This window comes from Triturus cristatus, chromosome 3_1 (genome assembly GCF_964204655.1).
Source record: "Triturus cristatus chromosome 3_1, aTriCri1.1, whole genome shotgun sequence".
Taxonomy (NCBI): Eukaryota; Metazoa; Chordata; class Amphibia; order Caudata; family Salamandridae; genus Triturus; species Triturus cristatus.
The window spans coordinates 1,052,091,198-1,052,113,676 of NC_140583.1; the positions used below are offsets into that span (position 1 = coordinate 1,052,091,198).

Consider the following 22,479-nt stretch of genomic DNA (forward strand, 5'->3'; position numbering starts at 1 on the left):
AACTTCCGCATCTTCGCGATATTTACGCGTGTTTGCGGAGATTTTTAACATTTTCGCGATAATTTGCAAAAGTGAATTTCGCAAATTCCACCCACCCCTACTTTCTAGTCCTAATCAAGCGGAATCTAAGCAAACCCTACCCACGCAGTCATAAAATAAAAGAATCAGCTGCATGTCTTAGACATACAAGACGACCACAGACATTCGCAAATGATATTTGCAATGTGTGCATTGTAAAACAGCCACATCTGTAGCACAAGTGGTAGTGTCCATAAACCAGGGGCGTGCCTGTCAGTAATGCAGCAAACGCAGTGTCACCGGGGCGCAGGGAGTCAGAGGAGCTCTTTGTCCCTAATTGTAGATGTTTATTGCTATGAAACCAGCAGATCGGTGAGGGCGTTTTCCTTGCTTGTATTAGAACCCGTGGCAGCCCTGCCAAGTCACTACAGAGTTATCACTATGTAACATTTATGAATTGCCCAAGATGTATTTATATTACTAGTTTCAGGACAACAACCGTAACTTGTAAAGTCGGCGAGCTCTCACTTCCACGTTTTTCTGTGATGTACAGATCTCAAACTTGCATCCGTTGGTTAATTCAGTGCATTTAAATAGGTTTTTAGTAGCGACCGTTCTTTACAGTGCTTAGCAGCAGCATGTGCGTTAACCTCAAAATAATATTGTTATGCATTGCTAATCTATGTCTTCCAGAAATGTTACATGTTGTATCAGGTTGCAGAACTACTTGTTGTTTCCTAAAATATTGTGTCTGTTTGTTGTTAATGTTTGATTTATTACAATGACAAGAATGGGCAGCTATGTTTTTTTTCTGGCTGTCCACATATCAGCATTGGTGAAAGATATTTCTGGCTTTCACGCTCTATTACATATGCAAGCATGGCATATCTTTGAATATAAATTTCTGCACTACTTTATCATTTTTTAAATAGCACGCAAGCATTACATTTAACAAAAATGTTAATGAAATAATTTCACAATAATATAATTCTGCATATTCAGACCTTATTCCAAAATAGTGTATATACCATATGAAACACATGTTAGACGTTTACGGAGTTGTTCATGTGCTAACTCTTATTATTTTTATCCCTACATTAGCTCGTTTATCTCACTAATTATATGTAAACTGTTCTTCATACCATCATTCAAGAAACCACCAATACATTACCTCTCTCATGTAGACTACAATCGTTTTTTCAAATATTTCTTATACCAGTGGTGTCCAATGTTGGCCCACAAAGGCAGGATCCATGTCATATTTTCTGCATATCCAAATATAATATGTTTGCACACAGTTATTCTAAATGACAATCGTTTATCTAGAAAGTCTGGATTGGTTCATCCCTCTTGGACGAATGCTGGATAAACTTTAAAAAAGAAATTTATTGAGCAGAATTTTTTAAAGCAGAATTGTTTTACTCATTAATCATGATTACAAATCACAAAATGGGGGTAAACATAACTAATATAAACCAAAAGAAGAGCAACTTCCAGAAAAAAAGACATTTTGAACCCATGAATCCATGCAGGATATCTAAAAAGGAAAAATTAATTACTAAGGTTTCCGAAAAAATGCATAAAAGGACTAGTGTTAAAAATATTAATTACTGCTGTTCCTTTCAAATATATTGAAGCGCATAGACTGAATTTATAAAGTGCATACAACATTGAATATTATTCATTACGACAGTTCCTTACAAATACAATAACGTGTCTAATACAAAACAGAATTGTGTCAAGATGACCCTATCGCTATGTAAAAGCAAAATGAAAGAACACTTCAACAATATACTACAGCTGGCCAACAATGATGTTTTCAACCACCCTAGAGCAACAGCTCAGGCAGTAACACAGTAAAGAACTACTGTGGCCCCACCCTCGAGGACATAAGCCATTAAGTAATATTTATTAACTACAGTTCCTTATAATTATTATAAACTGCTTAGGCAAAACAAACAAGTAACAAAAAGTCACTTCAACTATAAAGTGCATAAACCAGTAATGATATGTTCCATCTCACTAGACTGGGTCGACCATTCAGGCCTGTAACATAATAAAACGCTGCTGTGGCTTATTTCTTAAAGATGTAACGCAAGATTCACCTTAAGGAGAGCTCAAAGTATGCTGGACCCCCAAGCCCTTGTTTTTAATCAAGTCGAAATACTGCCAGGAGGCATTACATTGCTTTAAGCCCCCACCCTCTATGCATAGGCTTCCTCAAATGACTTTGTTCTGATCATGTTATTCAGCCATTCTTGATAGACAGGAACCTTACAGGTTCAACACATTTGCAAAATCAGAGCGAGCTATAATAAAAACAATTGACAAAAACCTCTGATCTGATTTTTCTAAGTTCGAAGATTAATACACAGGAGAATGGTGATATTGGGCATAGGGAGGGCGCAGCTAAAAATATTCACTAAGGTTATTTTGACCACAACGTTTTATATGGTGCTAAAAGGAGGAGAGAACCACCCACCTCTCCTAAACCGTAGCCTAAGCTACAACACAAATATTCACCAATTCCCTAGCACACGTGAATTTTCATGTTAAATAACAATGTGACAATCGTAACAGAGTAAATACAAAAGAGCATGAATCCACAGCACAAAGTAGGTTTCTTAAGAATCTTCGGTCTTTAATTCATATGATGATTCCTCTTGTTAAGTCAATCATGTGACTGGTCAAAAGCCCAAAGCCAACACGTGTTTCATCGCCTCTTGTGATATGTACATGCGACTTTTTCAAGGCTTGATTAGCTGTTTTTAGCACCGTTCACGAGTGGTGATAATTCTGACCCACATGATCCTCCGGCGTGGGTAAAATTCTCGAGGACGCCAGTTTGAGGGGGCAGTAAGACAGCGATATTTACATTGACTTTGCGTTTGGGAGACCGGACACCGGATTTAGCGTGCCGAAACTTTCCACCCCTAGAGAGAATTTTACCCACGCCGGAGGATCGTGTGGTTCGGAATTATCACCACATGTGAACAGTGCTAAAAACAGCTAATCAAGCCTTGAAAAAGTCGCATGTACATTTCACCAGAGGCGACGAAACACGTGTTGGCTTTGGGCTTTCGACCAGTCACATGATTGACTTAACAAGAGGAATCACCATATGAATTAAAGACCGAAGATTCTTAAGAAACCTACTTTGTGCTGTGGATTCATGCTCTTTTGTATTTACTCTGTTACTATTGTCACATTGTTATTTAACTTGAAAATTCACGTGTGCTAGGGAATTGGTGAATATAAATTCGAATATTGCCCGTTTTTAAAAAGACCAAAGAGTACCAAGCTAGGATCCAAATCGATTATTACCCCCATAGCAGAGCTTAAAAACATAGGCAACCAAAGCCAAAAGTACATTAACATAGGGTAGAAATACAAAATGTATAACCAGCCCCCTTTGCCCTGGTGCTTACAAAGAAAACAATAACTGTCCAGAGCCGGAAACATTCTATTCAAGGCTACAGGAGTGTAATATGCCATCCAACGAGAGAGGAATGACAACCTTTTGTACGACACTCTCAACGACTTATGTCCTCAAAGTAATATGGTCTGCCAATCTCCTTGTGAAAAATGGCACGGATTTTATCTCAAATATTTTTAATGATACTGAATTGCCACTCTAAATTCCATTTTAACTGATACCCGTTCCCTATCACAACCATGCTGAATACACTGTTTTACACTTGCATCATGAATTATTTTCAGCAATTTTAGTCGACTGCCAAAAGAACAAAGCTGACCTGGTCCCAGATCTCTTCTGAAGAAAGTGAATCTGTTTCTTCCAGAAAGCAACTTCGGTACTGCTGTTCAAGTCCATGTACCCTCACATCTGGATGGTGATAATGGCCTACTCCGTGGCTTCCCAGACTCCACAATAGGAACCCTTAAGGGCATCCTATACACCACTGTACATCTCATCCAGGGTCTGAAGAAATATGACCATCTCAATCCTGATGGCACTCCATTGTCTCCCTTTGCCACTCACTCCATCTTTAACACCAGATGTAAAATTTACAAAGCCATTAAAACCAGCACCCACGCTATTCTTGCAGATACGCTCACCACCTCTGGTGGTACGTGGCTGACCTGCAGCCAGGATCCCATCTGACTGTAGACTCAGAAGTGGAAATATTAACAGGCCTTTTCCATCTATGCAAACAGGGTCTGGCATAGCATCCCTGCATCTATCAGGACAGCCCCAACACTTCTCAAATTTAGGAAAGATTTTAAGACATATCTTTTCAAAGAACACAATATCACAGTCCATTAACTGTCCACAAACGAGTTGCCTTCAATATCAGTAGCTGACTTTTGGCATGTCTTTGAATCTCTACAATGCTCTGATGCATTTTAGCTAGGTTCATGCTATCAAAATAACATATGCATATGCATACATACATAAGTTATGACATTGATGCAGAAGGACATTTTCACTTATGAATAACCTTTTAATTATCAACTCAATGTAGATTAGAGAGTTCGAGAAATAGCTTTAAATTGTATCGTTTACCCCAAATATTTTTGTAATATCTTTGTCAGTTTTGTAACCCCCATTTAAAATTTAGCACACTCTTAAGATGAAAGGTTCTGCGTGTTACTTTGATTATATAATGTATTGGCTGTGTACTGTATTTAATTGATTATATTTGAACTGTTTGCAGGGAAAGCTACATATGCCCTTTTTTAGGTCTGGCTACAAACAGCTTTAGTTGCTGAAATAAAAATCATGTTATCAATACTTAATAAAGGGGCATGTAAGAAGGAGTACAGAGAGAGGGCTTTGATTAACTCCCTCCCTCATCAGTTGACGCAGAAGTGCTTTAATGTATTGATCTTGCGTGAATGGACTGCCCAGCTATCCTACAGTATTTTGCAGAAAGTCACAATATCCAGCTAGTGTTCTCATTAGGTTCTGTTGATATGATATCCCCCACACCTGTGCTCCCAATCTGGTTGGTGCTCTCACTGTTTACCCACTACTCACCTTCAACAGGTCAGCTCCTAAATAACTCGTGGATGGAAACCTGCATATAGTTGTCTGATTATGGCTAAAGCTAGTCAAATGTGTTATTTTAGTTACAAAATATTGCACGTTTCTTCATGCAAGTGCCTGGTAATGATTATGATTGTTAAAGTACCTTTTTCCAGAGCTCACAAGGATGTACTTTACAGCTTGAAATTGACTATCACCATAACACCAGCATTAGCATAAATATTTAGACATAAAAACATGCAAAAATCATTACACTTGTAGAAATGAATGTGTAAATGTATGTTGAAGCCACAGCTTTTGTCTATTCTGGCATGCTGGTAATTTATTTTGCCATTGTTCCTTTCCACTTTCAGTTCAAGACATTCAGCGAGATCAGCTCTAGTCGTAAATCTCTGGTATCCTAATATAGAAGGGGGAAGTAGTGGACACCGATCAGACCTAGAGTAACTGACTGTAGTATGCTCCCCCCATCATGCCCAACATGCCCATCACAAACATCCACCCACTCACAACATCAGGTGATACATGTGGTAAGGAGAATAAAGAGTGGGCTGAACACTTGAGCTCGGTTTTGTTAGAAACTCATAAGGGCATCACCTGCAGAGCTGTCGCATTATGTTAGCGATGAAGAGTCAGACACTTCTCACAGGCCTCATCCTTGAAACCAGTCTGTTTGCCCTAAGCAGTAGAGGCTCAGCAGTGGCTGATGGGTGCCCAATAGTTGTTGAGTCAGGGAAGGAGATGAGAGTGATTTCCAGTTGGGTAAGCCTACCCAAGGTGAGAGTGTCCTGCCTCTCTCTGCATTACTCACCATCCCCTTACTGAACTGACTTTTCATAGCAGGATGGCGGGTGGGCTGACTGAGTGCTACATTGATGCAAGCAAACTGCTGAGGAAAAGTAAACAAGTATGAATTCATGCAGCCTCCTATACCTTGCAAAGACCAATACACAGCTTATGCTTTCAGTTTTAATTAAACAGAAAGGTAGTAGTGTTCCCAGACTGGGAATGGACCGCACTTCAAGCAAATGTCAACAAATCAAGTAAAAGGCGTATATCTTGAGAGATACCTGTAGGTCAAAAGGGGTGCTTAGTAAGCCGAAGCACTTACTACCCTAAAGTGCCGTGAGCAAATTGAAACCACAAAATGCCGGAAAGTTATCAGAAAAGGTTGGCTTGAGCAGCACTCCCATATGTAAGAAACTAGGTTGTTCGCACTAAACAAATAACACAGACCAGTGGTAGTATAATAGCTATTGTTCCGAAAGTTCTTAAATAATTAGCAGGATATCAAAAAAAGTTCTAAATGATGAAATTAGGATCCACCAAACTCCTGACTGAGTATGATGTTGGTTTTACTGTTCTTCAGTATATGTTGAATAAGGATAACAGCCGAGGCTATGCTACCACTGGTCTGTGTTATTTGTTTAGTGCGAACAACCTAGTTTTTTACATATGGGAGTGCTGCTCAAGCCAACCTTTTCTGATAGCTTACAGTTTTAATACTGCCACGATTTGCAAATGTGGGCTGCTTTTTTAGCTATTTGATTCGCTAATGAGGCCCACTTTTAATATTGGCACTGATTTCCTTTCCCAGTCCGACCCTAGACATCAAGTACTTCAGAACAACCAGCAAGTCAGTATCTAGAGCACTAAGAAGATGATGGAGATGTGGCTCTAAGGTCAAGTGCTCATAAAGGAGCGCTATCTTGTAGAGTATTTGAGCGACTCCCATGGATTGTGACAGGAATTAAATGTATTTGTTACAGTTAAAGGTGCTGTTGAAAAAGTCCCACATAATGTGTCACTATTCAAGAGATTCAAAATGAAACATTAGGGTCATGGGCCTGGACATAAGAATGACCCTCCTGGTCTATCTAGGGGCAAGCTGAATGAATGTGGGCCCTTGTCCACCACCTTGGTTTTCAGTCATAGTTCTTTGCCTTCTTCAGTGAACCCCCCTTGTTGGTGTCACACTTCTTGATGTGCGGTCTGGAAGCACCTCCAATAGAGAGCAGTGGGTTTGCCAGCGAAGTATCCCAATACCGTCTGAAGCTTGAACATCCACCATCTGAAAGAATAAGGAAATATATGTGGCAGAATAGTTGAAGTAATTTTGTTTAGACCTCATTGGTTGCTGCTGATTTTATCTATGTTGCAGAGGGATGTAGTGTGCGCCCGACATATGATATAGTGTGATAAGTGTACAAATAAAGAGAGGACTGAGTGGTGGAGCTCAGTACGCCTTGCGCCGCATACAGGTATGCCGGGTCTGGTGGCTCAGTGGACTCATGCATCCACTGCAGGGGCCTGTGTTCAACCTCATGGTCACAGGTTCAAATCCCAGCGGGTGCACTCAGCCTTTCATTCCTCTGAGGTCAATAAAATGAGTACCGTTGGGTAACAATAAACATCTTTTATTCAGCACCAAGTAACCCGTCAGGGGTGAACGTGCGCTTTACAAATACACATGTTATGTCATGGTATGTTATATCACCTGTGGTTCTTGTGCCTGCAACGCCACCATATTACACTCCATAAACTACTGTAGCCTGATTACAGCAAGGAATTATGTCGGACTTGAAGGACTTCTTGTAACAACCTAAGGTACTGCAGTTAGTACAAAGATTTGAATCTGACTACAGGGACTTTTAATATTGACCTTATGAGCTGCTGCCAAAAGAAATTGGTTTCCACCTCTAGGGACTGCTAGTAATGACCTAAGATATTGGAGCCGGCTATAAAAAGAATTCATGTCTGACTCCGAGGACTTCTAGAAACAACCTGCTTGCCACAAAAACGATTTGTGTCTGTCTCCTGGGATCTTTAGTAATGACCTATGATACTGGAATCTGATACACAATTGTATCATTGCAAGGACGTCTAGCTACAGCCCGGGAGCCTGCAGCAGGAAAGCACCAATAGTAGTTTTTCAAAACTCCAAGGCCATGCAAATGCCATGTTTGTCTCTATATGTTCTGTTAATTTAAATCTAAGGCAGGCGCAACAATTGTTTTGAAACAAAGTTTCAGTTCTGTTTGGCTTTGCCAGCAGTTATTATTTTGAGTCTATAATGGGTATGAGAGGAATAAAAGAAAGACTGCTATCCAGGGTTTAAATGTAGGTTTACAGAGTAGAGGCAGATATTGAGATATTTACAGGAATATTACAATTACTGCAATGCCCACCTATTAGATGGCTCAAAGGAATCCTCTATCATGTACCAAAAAAGTTTGCTGCACAGTAGCCCTAAAACTTGGAATGAGAACAAGAAATATAGCAGTACAGGTGGCAGTGGCAGCCGGCACTGATCCGTGGGTGGCGGGGCAGCCGGTGGTGGTGAGGGGGGAGAGGGGTGTAAAATAAGTAGAAAAAAAACGTACGTCCTGGCTGCGTCTCACCTCCATCATCACCACATCTCTCCTCTGTCTTCTTGCCGCGTCTCTCCCAGCCAGGAAGAAGCACCCAGGCTCCCCTGGCCAATCCCAATACCACAATGCAGCATTGTGATTGGTCTGAGCGCCATAGTTTAGTGCTCTGCCAGGGAATGGGGGCCAGGGCATGTTCTCCACCCAGGCTGTAACGTAACCTGTGTGGAGAACATGCAAGGTGCGCATGACTGTTTGGCCGGCTGAGATGGCTGACCAAACAGTCGTGTGCACTTGCAGAGTACTCACCACTCCTCCCCCTGCTCCTCTGTGAGCAGCGCAGCCCCACCCCGCAAACTGCTGAGGAAGGAACAAATAAAATGATAATAACATCAAGTTATATACATTTTATTTTTCCTTTATTTCACTGCTGCAAAGCAGTAGGGCTACGCTCCTTTGCCTTAGCGGAGGAGCCGCCACAGACAGGTAGGGGGTAGCACATGACCGCATATAGTTCCAGAGTTACATAAAGCACTACCTATGATGATGCCTGGCTTTTCTTAGTACAATCCTGGATTCTAGGATAATGACTATATTCCTGCTTTTGAAAGGGGGGCAGGATACAGCTTTGGGACTCCTGGTTTCCAGAGGTTTAGTAAAAATAGGTAAAAGTACATACAAATTCGAAATTGTATATTATTTTGTAGTTCCAGGGAAAGTTCCATGTGAGTATGAAGAGGACCTCTAAGATTGGAACGAGGGGCCTCCTTGCCCCAGAATAACATTAGCACTCATTACATGTATGACAAAATCAGCTGACACTATAATTTCCATTATTGCACCTTGCAGTGTTATCTGTGAGTAAAGTTACCACCTATTGTTATGTAACATGGCTGAAATGGCAAATAACATGTAGATTATGTTTTACCACACTCACATTATGCGCAGGAAAATTCTTCTAGTGCAGGAATAATTCACTTATTGCAAATAGAGTGAACATGTTTTTTTTTTTTACATTTATGAATAACCAAAAACAATTATCACTTATTGGTCCTCATTATGAGGTTCCTGGAATTCCAGACGGTATCACTGACAAATGTATGTTCACCATGGAGAATTAGTAGGTCAGTGGGAACACCGTGGACCTGCTGTGTTACACCCTGTAATTTTGATTCCTGGAGGTAGCCAACATCTCCAGGTGGAACACCTGTGGGAAAGAAGGAATTACTAGGGAAAGCAGACCGGCTATAACCTATTCCTCCAATAAATATTCATTTCTAAGGGGATGTTCAAGTTTCAAATTGGAATTTCCATTAACACTACACTGCCTGAGGTAACAGTCTCCCCAGTGTCACTCACTTTAGGGTGACACCAGATGTAAAATTTGCAGAGCCATTACAACCAGCTCCTACGCTTTTCTGGCAGACAAACTCACCACCTCTGGTGGTTCGTGGCTGACCTGCAGCCAGGACACCATCAGACTGTAGACTCAGAAGTGTAAAAAAGAAAAAATAAGAACTCAGTCCTTTTCCTTTTGTGCAAACAGGATCTGGAACAGCATCCCTGCATCTATCAGGACAGCTCCAACACTACTCAAATTTATGACAGATTTAAAGACAGATCTTTTTAAAGAACTCAACGTCACAAGCCATTAACTGTCCACAAACCAGTTACCTTTAATACCACTAGCTGCATGTTTGCGTGTTTTTGACCCTCTACAGCGCTCATATGCATTTTAGCTTTGTTCACGCTATCAAAATAGTATATACAAATGCATACATACAAAAGTTATGGAAATTGATGCAGCAGGACATTTTCAATTGTGAATAATCTTTAATTATCAAATGTTTGTAGATTAGAGAATTTAGGGAAACAGCTATCGATTGTAACATTTACCGCAAAATTTTTGTAATATCATTGTCAGTTTTGTAATTCATATAACATGTGAGATAAATCTCCTGCATGCCAATTGCACTTTGAACATATGATTTATTTCCCCATATAACATTTAGTACACTCTTAAGATGGAAGGTTCTGCGTGTTACTTTGATATATAATGTATTAGTTGTGTACTGTATTTAGTTGATTGTATTTAAACTGTACAGAGAGACGGCTTTCAGTAACCCCCTCTCTCATCAATTGACGCTGATGTGTTTTAATGTATTGGTCTTGCATGAATGGTCTGCCCAGCTATCCTACAGTATTTTGTAGAAAGTCACAATATCCAGCTAGTGGTCTCAATGGGTCCTGTTGATATGATATCCCATGTCCCACACACCCACATACACAAGTGCGGCAACTCCTAAAAGGTCTCCACCAGAGAGCCCTCTAGTAGGGCCCGTGAGGGACTGCAATGCCACCCCCACTAGGAGCAGTGCCCAATGATGATGATTTACACTCGAAAGGGTGTGTGAGCGACCCTTGACCCTGTTTCCAGGCAGGTCGCTCCCCACGCCGTGCAGCTCCACCTGACTGCACCCGCGTCTTGAGCCCGGCTGCTGCTGCGAGTTCGAGGCCCACCTCCACCCGCAGGCTACCACCTGCGCCTCATCCCTAGTGGCCAGTTGTAGGCCTTAGGCTTGCTTCTGCCTGTTTCAATGCTGTTTTGACTGTTTCTGGCTTTACTGTTTTTGCCTGTACTGTATTGCTTGTTTCCTCCTCCTTTCATTGCCCCTGATTGTTGTGCCCGTTTGTGCTTTTTTCCTCCTCCCTTCATTCCACCTGATTGTTGTGCCCGTTTTGCCTTCCGTTCCCACTTCCCGCCGCTGCGTCCCCTGCATCCCCGCCCCCCACTCCCATTCGTCTGCTCCCCCCTCCCAGCTGCTTCTCCCTCCCAGCTCGCCTAATGCAAGCACATCTGCGTCCGTCAGCGCCTGGACCGCGCACAGCGCCAGAACCCCTGGACCCTGCAAACACCACAACACCCGACTCTGCTACGATGCCAGCACCCTCCACGCACTCAGCGCCGGACGAGCACACTCCTGCTTCCAGGCCGCCCCGAAGTTCACCCATGGACCCTTCTCCTGCCGGAACTGCAGCTTCACCAGCACCAGACCCGCCAATCCACCCACCAGGACAGGACGCAACCACTTCAGATGCATACTCCTGAACATCCGCTCAGCACGCAAACGCACCGGCGAACTCTGGGACCTGCTTGACACGTCCTTCCCGGACGTCGCCTTCCTGACAGAGACCTGGATGAATGACTCCTCGGCACCCGACATCGCCAAAGCCATCCCAGACGGCTACAAGATCATCCGCAGAGACCGCACCAATGGAGAAGGAGGTGGAATCGCCATCATCCACAAGTCCACCCTCAAGGTCTCGACCAACTCCGACGACACACTCAACACCGCCGAACACCTGCACTTCCAGAACCACACGGATCCCAACACCACCCCGAGGAACTCTGGTCTACAGACCCCCGGGACCCCGGCCACAGTTCAGCGACTCCATCTCCGACTTCGTCAGCACGCACACCCTCGCGTCCACGGACTACATCCTCCTCAGGGACCTGAACTTCCACCTCGAGAAAAACAACGACACCAACTTCACCACCCTGCTCGACAACCTCGACAACCTCGGACTCAAACAGCTCGTCACGACTCCCACCCACTCCGCCGGTCACACGCTCGATCCCATCTTCTCCGCAAGCTCCCACCTCTCTTCAGCCACACCACCGAACTTCACTGGACCGGCCATCGCTGCGTCCACTTCACCTTCGAGAAGCCCACCATGCACCACCGCACCCAAAAGATCGCCCACCGTTGCTGGAGCAAAATCACCGAAGACCTGCTACACACCGCCCTCGCCTGAAGACCACCCACAGACCCCACCGACCCCGATGCCGCCGCCAGCAACCTCAGACGCTGGATCGAAGACTGCGCTAACACCCTCACCCCGAACAAGAATACCCCCAACAGCCGCACCAACAAGACTGCCAGCTGGTTCACCGCAGACCTCCAGACCTCCAAGCAAAACTGCCGAAAGCTGAAGAAGAAATGTCGCCACGAACAGACACCAGAGAACCAAGCAGTCCACAAGAACGCCATGCGCCAACATCATCACCTCATCAGATCCGCCAAGAAGACCTCCTTCAAGGACCGCCTCGACAACAACGCACACAACAGCAAAGAGCTCTTCAACATTGTGAAGGAACTCTCCAACCCCAGCGCCAGCACCAACGACATCCCACCCTCGCAAGACCCGTGCGACTCCCTGGCCTCCTTCATCCACCGCAAAATCGCAGACAACCACGACAGCTTCGACAACCAGGCCTCAGCTACAGCCAACAACACCTCTGACCCCACGGCCTCCACCCACGGCGACCCCCTTCTCACCTGGGCCAACATCAACGACGACGACACCATCAAAATCATGAGCACCATCCACTCTGGCTCCCCTTCAGACCTGTGCCCCCACCACATCTTCAACAAAGCCAGCACCATCATCGCACCCCACCTACACAAAGCCATCAACATCTCCTTCAAGACCGCGACCTTCCGGGAGAGCTGGAAGCACGCCGAGATCAACGCCCTGCTCGAGAAGCCCAAAGCAGACACCAAGGACCTCAAGAACTTTCGGCCCATCTCCCTGCTCCCATTCCAGGCGAAGGTCATCGAGAAAACTGTCAACAAACAGCTAACCCGCTACCTAGAGGAGAACAACATCCTGGACCCGTCCCAGTCCGGTTTCTGCAGCAACTACAGCACCAAAATGGCCCTCATCGCCGTCACCGACAACATCAGGGCCCTGCAAGACAACGGTGAGACCATGGCCCTCATCCTCCTGGACCTGTCGGCCACCTTCGGCACTGTCTGCCACCGCACCCTGCGCACCCGCCTCCACGACGCAGGAATCTGAGGCAAAGCACTGGACTGGACCACCTCCTTCCTCTCCGGCAGAACACAGAGCATCTGCCTCCCTCCCTTCCGATCTGAAACCACCAAGATCATCTGCGGCGTACCCCAAGGATCCTCCCTCAGCCCGATGCTGTTCAACATATACATGGCCCCACTCGCCCATGTCTTAAGACTGCACGACCTCAACATCATCTCCTACGCAGACAACACTCAACTGATCCTCTCACTCACCAAAGATCTTCTCACCGCCAAAACCAACCTCCATGAAGGTATGAAAGCCGTTGCTAAATGGATGAAGAACAGCCGTCTGAAGCTGAACTCGGACAAGACGAAGGTCCTCATCCTCAGCTCTACGCCTTTGGCCTGGGATGACTCCCCCTAGGAGCAGCTCCAACACCCACCGATCACGCACGCAACCTGGGATTCATCCTCGACTCTACACTCTCCATGACCAAGCAAGTCAACGCCATCTCGTCCTCCTGCTTCAACAACCTCCGCATGCTACGAAAGATCTACAAGTGGATCCCCACCGACACCAGAAGAACGGTCACCCAGGCCCTCGTCAGCAGCAGACTGGACTACGGAAATGCCCTCTACACGGGAGCCCCGGCAAAACTGCTGAAACGACTGCAACGCATTCAGAACGCCTTCGCCCGCCTGATCCTCGACATCCCTCACCACAGCCACATCACACCTCACCTGAGAGACCTGCACTGGCTTCCCGTCAACAAGAGGATCACCTTCAAGCTCCACACCTACGCACACAAAGCTCTCCACAACACCGGACCAGCATAGCTCAACAAACGGATCAGCTTCTACACCCCGAACCACCAGCTCCGCTCCACCGATCTCACCCTCACCACCATCCCCCGCACCAGGAGAGCGACCACCGGTGGCAGATCATTCTCCTACCTCGCCGCCAAGTCCTGGAACACCCTCCCCATCCTCCTACGGCACACCGAAGACCTACTAACCTTCAAGAGGCTACTCAAGAACTGGCTGTTCGAGCAGTAGCAGCACCCCCCCCCCCCCAGCGCCTTGAGACCCTGATTGATTGATTGTGAGGGCACAACACACACAGGAGTACCACTCCTCATTCTTGCACACTCATTCCTTGTTTTTGGAGACACCTATCCTGACTCGCAACCGACATGGGCTGCTGAGCTCTCTGTTTTCTCACTTTTCTCTAGGAACTGGTACCATTTATAGTATTTGATATGATATCCCACACACCTGTGCTCCATATGTGGTTGGTGCTCTCACTGTTTAGCCACCACTCACCTTAACCAGGCCGGCTCCAAAATAACTTGTGGATAGAAACCAGCATATTGCTGGCTGATTATGGCTAAAGCTATTCAAACTTGTTATTTTAGTTACAAAACATTGCACTTTTCTACATGCAAGTGCCTGGTAATGATCATGATTGTTAAAGTACCTTTTTCCAGAGCTTACAGGAATGTACATAAAGACTTGAAGTTGACTATTATCACCATAGCTCATCATTATCATAAATATTTAGGACATAAAAATGTCCCAAAATCATTAGACTTGCATAAATTAATATGCAAATTTATCTTGAAGCTGCAGCCTCTGTCTGTTCTGGCCTCCTAAAAAACAAAAACTGTTCTATTTTGCCACTGCTCCTTTCCACTTTCAGTAGAAGACATTCAGCGAGATCAGCTCTAGTCATAGAGCCAGATGAACGACCATTCCGTTTTGTGGGTCAAAAATTGCGATATTTTGGTTTTATGACTCACAAAACGGGATGAGCTAATGTGTCTCAGACACATTTAGCGATTTCAAATGGGTTGCATATATCCTGCCAAATCAACTTGCGACCAATTGGGAATGGGCTACAATCACAGGGATGGTGGCCTGCTGGGGATAGCAAGCCACTGTGACTGTGTATGCTTTTTAAGTAAAGCAAGGAGTTTTTTTTAGCAGCCTGATTTCCTTAAAGGAAAATGGGGTGCGTTTAAAAGAAAAAAATTAAAAGTTTCCTTATATTCTTTAAATGTATTTTTGCTGTCAAACACAAAGGGGAAAGTGCCCCCTGAGGACCCCTTCACTTTTGCAACTTGCTCACCACCAATTTGAAATTGGTGGTAAGTGCGATTGTTTTGCGTTTGTGATTCCAAAACATTCGTACATCCCCCTTCAACTTGCCATTCGGAAGGGACGCCCTTGGCACGCCCCTTCCTAATAGCGACTAGCAAACCCTATTTTGCGAGTCGGTAATAAGTTACATGCTACAAGCCTTTTTAGCTGTCGCAAACGGCCCGATTCTCTGTTTGCAACCGCTAAAAACTGTCGTACATCAGCCCCATAATTCTCTGGTATCCTAATACAGAAGGGGTAGTAGTGGACACCTACGAAACCTAGAGTAACTGACTGTAGTGTGCCCCCATCAGGCCCAACTTGCACATCACAAACATCCACACACTCACCATACCAGGTGTAAAAAGTGGTAAAATAAAGAAAGGGCTGAGCACTTGAGCTTAGTATCCTTAGAAACTCATTAGGGAATCACCTGCAAAGCTGCCACATTATGTTGGAGATGAAGAGTCAGGCTCTGCTCACTGGCTTCCTCCTTTACACCTGTCTGTTTGCCCAAAGCAGTCGCTGATGGGTGCCCAATAATTGTTGAGCCAGGGAAGGAGCTGAGAGTGATTTCCAGCTGGGGATGGCGACCCAAGGTGAGAGGGTCCTACCTCTCTCTGCATTACTCATCTTCCCCTTTCTGAACTGCCTTGACATAGCAGGCTAGCGGGTGGGCAGGCTGAGTGCTACATTGATGCAAAGAAACTGCTGAGAAAAAGGAAACATTGTCTACATTAAGCATGGATTCATGCAGCCTCCTATATCTTTTAAAGAAACATACACAATGTATCTTTACAATTTCAAAACTGGCACAATTTGCAAATGTGGGCCACTTTTTTTAGCCATTTGATTCACTAATGGGGCCCACCTTCAATATTGGTACTGATTTCCTGTGCCAGTCCAACCCTGGACTTCAATAACTTCAGAACCACCAGTAAGCCAGTACCAAGAGGACTATGAAGATAATAGATTTGCGGATGGATGGTCAAGTGCCCATGAAGGCGTGCTATCTTGTAGAGCACTTTGAGTAGCACCCATGGAGTATGACAAGCATTGCTTGTATTTGTTACCATTAAAGCTGCAGTTGACAAAGTCACACATAAACGTATTACTATACAAGAGATTCAAAACGAAACATGGGGTCATGGGCCTGAACATAGGAATTATGGCACTGCTGTATGTAGGGGTGAGCTGAATGAATATAGGGCCTAGTCTACCACCTTGGTTTTCAGTGCTAATTCTTTGCCTTCTCCAGGGACCACCCCCCACCACCCTTGCTGGTGACACACCCCTTGATGTGCGGTCCGGAAGCACCTGTATCAGAGAGGGTTTGCCAGCGAAGTATCCCGATACCATCTGAAGCTTAAACACCCACCATCTCAAAGAATGAGGAAGCATATGTGGCAGAATACTTGAAGTAATTTTGTTTATACCTTATTGGTTGCGGCTGTTTTTATCCATTTTGCAGAGGGAAGTAGTGTGCGCTCAACTTGAGATATTGTGTGATAAGTGCAGTGTGTGGTATAAATAGAGGACTGAGTGGTTCAGCTCAGTACACCTTGCACCACATACAGGTATCACATGTGGTTCTTGCGCCTGCAACACCACCACATTACACTCCATAAGCTACTGTAGCCTCATTACAGCAAGGAATTATGTCAGACTTGAGGGACTTCTTGTAACAACCTAAGGTACTGCTGCCTGTTACTGCAAAGATTTGAATCTGACTACAGGGACTTTTAATAATGACCTTATGAGCTACCACCAAAAGAAATGTGTATCTAACTCTAAGGACCGCTAGTGATGACTTAAGATATTGAAGCCAGTTACAAAAAGGATTCACGTCTGACTCCGAGGACTTCTAGAAACAAAAGGTACTGCATGCAGCCTGCTTCAAAACTTATTTGTGTGTGTCTCCTGGGATCTTTAAAAATGACCTGTGGTACTGCAACCTGGTACAGCAAGGAATTGTGCATCTTGGCAAGGATGTCTAGCAACAGGCCTGGAGCCTGTACAAGGAAAGCGCCATGTTTGGCTGAGGTGTCATTTGTGTTCTGTTTATTTAAATCTAAGGCAGACGCAACACATGTTTGAAAAAAAAGTTGCAGGACTTTTGGCTTTGCCAGCGGTTGTTAGTATTTTATGTCTGTAATGGACAGAATGGGAATTTAGGAAAGACTGCTATCCAGGGTTTACATGTAGGGCTATAGTTTACAGAGTAAAGGCAGATATTGATGGAAATATTTCAATTACTGCAATGCCCACATATTAGACGGCTCAAAAGAAGCATCTAGCATGTACCAAAAAAGGTCATTGTACAGTAGCCCTAAAACCTGGTATAGGGACAGGAAGTATAGTAGTACAGGAAGGGGTGGTACATGACCGTATATAGTTCCAGAACTACATAAAGCACTACCTATGACGATACCTGACTTTTTTAAGTCCAGCCCTGGATTCTAGGATAAAGACTACATTCATGCTTTTGAAAGGGGGACAGGATACAGCTTTGAGACTCCTGGTTTCCAGAGGTGTAGCAAAAAATTGGTAAAAGTGCATAAACACTAGAAATTGTATATTATTTTGTAGTTCCAGGGAAAGTTCCATGTGAGTATGAAGAGGCCCTCTAAGATTGGAAAGAGGAGCCTCCTTGCCCCAGAATAACATTAGCACTCATTACATGTACGACAAAATCTGAGGACACTACAATCTCCATTATTGCAGCTTGCAGTGTTATCTGTGAGCACTTTTACCACCTATTGTTATGTTACATGGCAGAAATGGCATATAGCATGTAGATTCTGTTTGACCACACTCACATTATGCATGGTAAAATTCTTCAAGTGCAGGAATAATTCACTGGGGTGTGTTCATAAGACAACTCTGAATACTGAGATCAGACTCTAATAGTGTTTTTTTCACCTGATTCCAGTTATTCCAACATTTGTCTAGTCAGGTCCTTACTTTAAGAAAACAAAATAGAGAGATTCTGTGTAAAAATTGGGATATGTGTTGTAGTGAAATCTGTGTTTGCAAGTAATGTGATTATGGTTTTTTTTAACGTTTGTGAAAAATCAAAAACAATTATGACTTATTGGTCCTCATAATGAGGTCCCTGGAATTTCAGATGGTATCACTGATGGAGTTATGGGCCCCATTGCGAATAAGTCGGTCAAAGGGGAACACCACGGACCTGCTGTGTTACACTCTGTAATTGTGATTGCTGCAGATAGCCAACATCTCTAGGTGAAACACCTGGGGGAAAGAAGCAATTAATAGGTAAATCAGACCTGCTATAAACTATTCCTCCAAAAAATATCCATTTCTAAGGGAATGTTCCAGGTTCAGCCTGGAATTCAATCAACACTCCACTGCCTGAGTTAGGAGCTTCCACAATGTTATTCACTTTAAGGTCAGGGTTAGGCCTGGCATCCTTGGGTTGGTTCTCCCCAACATTTTTGCCTTTAACCAAACCTGTTTTTGCTGATTCGTTTTTGCTGGCGTTCGGACTCTGGTAACCAGAGCTGAAATGCTTTTTCTCTGTCCTTAAAACATGGTAGAATTGGCTCACTCCAAATTGGCCTATTTAATTTATTTGTAAGTTCCTATTAAAATGTACTACATGTACCCAGGGCCTGTAAATTAAATGCTACCAGTGGGCCTGAAGCAGTGGATTTCGCACACACTGAAAGAGCCCTTTAAATTGTCCCAGGACTGCCATTCCAGCCTGTGTGGGCAGTTTTAAACTACCATTTCGACCTGACAAAATAAACCTCTCTTTTCTTTTTGATACCCATCAGTCACCTGCAGGGTAGTCCCAGAAGAACCCAAAGGGCGGGGTACAGAGTATTTAAGAAACAGGGCAAGCACTTTGAAGTTTTACATGTCTTGGTAGTGAAGAACTCCTAAATTTAGTTATTCACCACTGCAAGGCTTACCTCTCTCATAGTATAATATTGCAGTTAATTCATTACATTTAAAAAGCTATAACTTCCAATTGGGAGCAAGTGGACAGCTCAAGTTTGGGTCTAAAGAATTGTAATTAAAAGCCCTAGTTAATGGTAAAGTTTAATTTTTAATCACAATTCAGAATATTTCACTTTTAGAAAGTTGGCATTTTTTTGTCCTAACCGTTTGGTGCCTCCAACCTGTTGGTCTTTGTGTAATGTTCCCAGACAGTGAGGCAAAAAAGAAAAGAAGGGTGTTGGCAGGATGGGCCGCTCTGTGTCAACAAGGAGGAGCAGCTGTCACCTGCAACACTTGCACATCACAACAGCTCTGCCTGAGCACTCTCACATAGGGTTTGTCACTAGTTTCTTGTGACCACAGGCAAGCTGGGGCCAGGACAGGAAGGAAGGGGATGCCTGTCACCTCAGGCAAGTGGAAACCTCTACAAACTCCCTCCACTTCAAAGTGGGCACCAGGTATAAATGTTGGACCCGTAGACCCAACTCTTCACCACACTCTGGAACTGTGGAGTCTACTAGGAGGAAGCACCTCTGTTCTTCTAGCCTGCTGTCCCCTTTCCTGTGCTAGAAGCACTGGACCTGCATCTCAACAACTGTGAACACAGTACCGGGATTCTGCCATCTAAGAGTCCTACCCTGTGAAGTGGTGCCACTCCAGCCCTGGACCCTTGGGAGTGGGACTGAAGTTGCTCTGACAGCCCATCTGTGGACCAAGGAGAACCAACGCATCTCCTCTGCTGCGTGGCATAGCCCCGATCATAACGGATGCATCGCTTCTACCGAGTGGACTGCCGCAGCTCGATGCAGCCTTGATGCAGGCCCTCACTTTGCAAGTTTCTCGTCGATGGCAGCCTCGATGACGAAGAATGAATTCGCATCACAAGCCCCACAGCTTCTTAAGTCCCAGCACTTGTGCAACATATCCTCAACACAGCACTTCGCATCGCAAGGCCCTCGTCAATGGCCTCCTCGACGACAATGCAGGACCTTGCATAACAGCCTTGCTAACTGGGTCCTTGTAGATGGCCCGTGGTCCATTCTGGTTGAATTGCACTTGTGACTCTGTCCCGTTCTAGCACGGCCAGATATTCACAGTTGGCACCTTGTTTTTTTTGGCGCTATGTTCACTTAAATCTTTAAAATTGCATATCTCCAGTTCTACTGATTTGAATGTTGTCATTTTGGTCTCAATTTGTTTATTTAAATGTATTCTATTGTTCTAAGTTGGTTTGGGATTTTTCTTTTGCTGTGTTTTCACTTTTACTGTTTGAAATGGTACTTAACTACTTTACACTTTGCCTCTAAGTTCAGCCTGACAGCTCTATACCAAGCTACCATAGGGTTGAGCACAGGTTAATGTGGGATCTACTTATGAGTCACCCTGAAATGGTTTGCGTTTCCTGCTTGTGTAGGGTTTCACCACCCTCAACCAGTAACTCAATTCCTTACAGTGAGGAATTAACATGCCCATTTAGGGGCAACATAACAATCTTATTTGGGGGGAATATTTTGAATGTACATTCTCCCATGGAAAACCTGATTTCCCACTTTTCAAACTTACTACTACATATAGTTGCACTACCTTAGCATAGTTTCCCATTTAGTATATGAAATTTACCATTGAAAATCATCACACATTCTAATTAATTGAACCAACATTTGGGAAATACTTCCCTGAATTCCAAATTATATCTAAATTGCAAAAGCTTTTGTGAAACAGATCTTGTTTACATAAAAGCAAATAATACACAGGGTGGCTTGTTGAAACTGGTTAGGTTTTAATAACGCATCCAAAAAACTAGCAGTGTATTAGGCATTATAATTCTCTATACCTCAAACCAAAATCATTATTTTGAGAACTGAAATGGAAAAAAAAACTAATATGCATTCCTTTTTGGACACAATCCCCCAAATCATGAGTATATACGCTTTCACTACTTTTGCACTTGAAATGGCTAATAAACAGATAAATACAACATAAGCTAGCATAGTTTAGCTTGATGAGAGGATGTAGCAAGGCTCTAGGTGTTACTTGCAGATCAGTGGTGCAATCCTGGCAGCCCAAAACATTAATTCTTTCAAGGGCAATAAAATCATTTTGTTAATAGCACATTATTATGACAATTATTTTGTTATCCTTTTTTATTACATGAATGGTCACCTTTAATATGGTATGTCTTTATATTGAAGTAGAATGGCTCTATCTGTATTTTAGAAGTTTAATGTGCTTAACAATGCAAACCTTTAAATTTGGGGTATTACATCCATTCAAAAATTGACTGTGCATTATCCAAACTGTTGACCAGCAAAGTTGCCCCCGCTTATCTGAGTCCTTGAGGACATGAATTTGCAGCATATTTTTCTAAAAAACATTATTGTCTCTGAATTAATTTTTATTATAGCTTGGTAGAAGATATTTCACTTAGCTTTCAGGTATTTTAATGGGGCAAGTTACATCTCCTTGTCAAGAAAAAAGACAATTTTTTGGGGGACGTGGCTTACCTCACGCTGAAGATGGCCAAGTCTCGGTGAGGCTCCAGAGGTTGGCGTCGATGTCGGCGGTGCAGCGGCGGCCCCCCTGCTGTCTCTACCGCAATGGTAAATCTTACTTCAAAAGCTGAGTCAAATGTGGCCTCTTCTCATATTTCACCTGCCGGGTCATCTCAAGCTCAGGTCAGTAAATCACAAGTTAAGAGGCTTAAAGACCCACCTTCGCCAACAAAATCTGTGCCTGCAGCCTCTCTTGACCTTTTATTGGAAGAAATTAGGGCTCTGCACCCTTTTATCCAGGACACTAATGCTAAATTGCAAACTCTCACTGAGAGTTGGTCACTCCTGGAGGAGCGTTTGTCGTCGGCGGAAAAACAAATTCTGCACCTTAATGACGCATCTCTTAAAGTAAACTCCTTACAGGTACAAGTTTCTTCTCTACTGAGACAGGTCGAAGACATTGAAAGTCACAATAGACTAAATAACCTAAGCATTTATGGTCTTCCCGAAGGCACGGAAAGGCCGAACGTTGTTTCTTTTTTTAAATCTCTTTTACCTCAGATCTTACAGTTACCGGAGAGTCGCAACTTAACATCTAGAGAGCTCATAGATTGGGTCGCCCTCCTTCAAATGCTTCACCTTCTAAGAGACCGAGAGGTGTCAATCTT

The 22,479-nt window shown here is 43.9% G+C and overlaps 1 protein-coding gene across 23 annotated transcripts in view; it reads left to right on the plus strand.

Annotated features, from left to right (window-relative positions):
* The window catches only part of LOC146861496 (uncharacterized), a 299,073-nt gene that overhangs the window by 222,255 nt on the left and 54,339 nt on the right, over window positions 1-22,479 (plus strand). For 2 of the 23 annotated variants that reach the window (XR_014978985.1, XR_014978984.1), the window contains exon 2: window positions 16,612-16,773. The exons of the other annotated variants lie outside the window; for them this stretch is intronic. The gene's annotated coding sequence lies outside the window, so the exon portion shown is untranslated. The remainder of the gene's footprint in view (window positions 1-16,611; window positions 16,774-22,479) is intronic. 23 annotated transcript variants of the gene reach the window in all.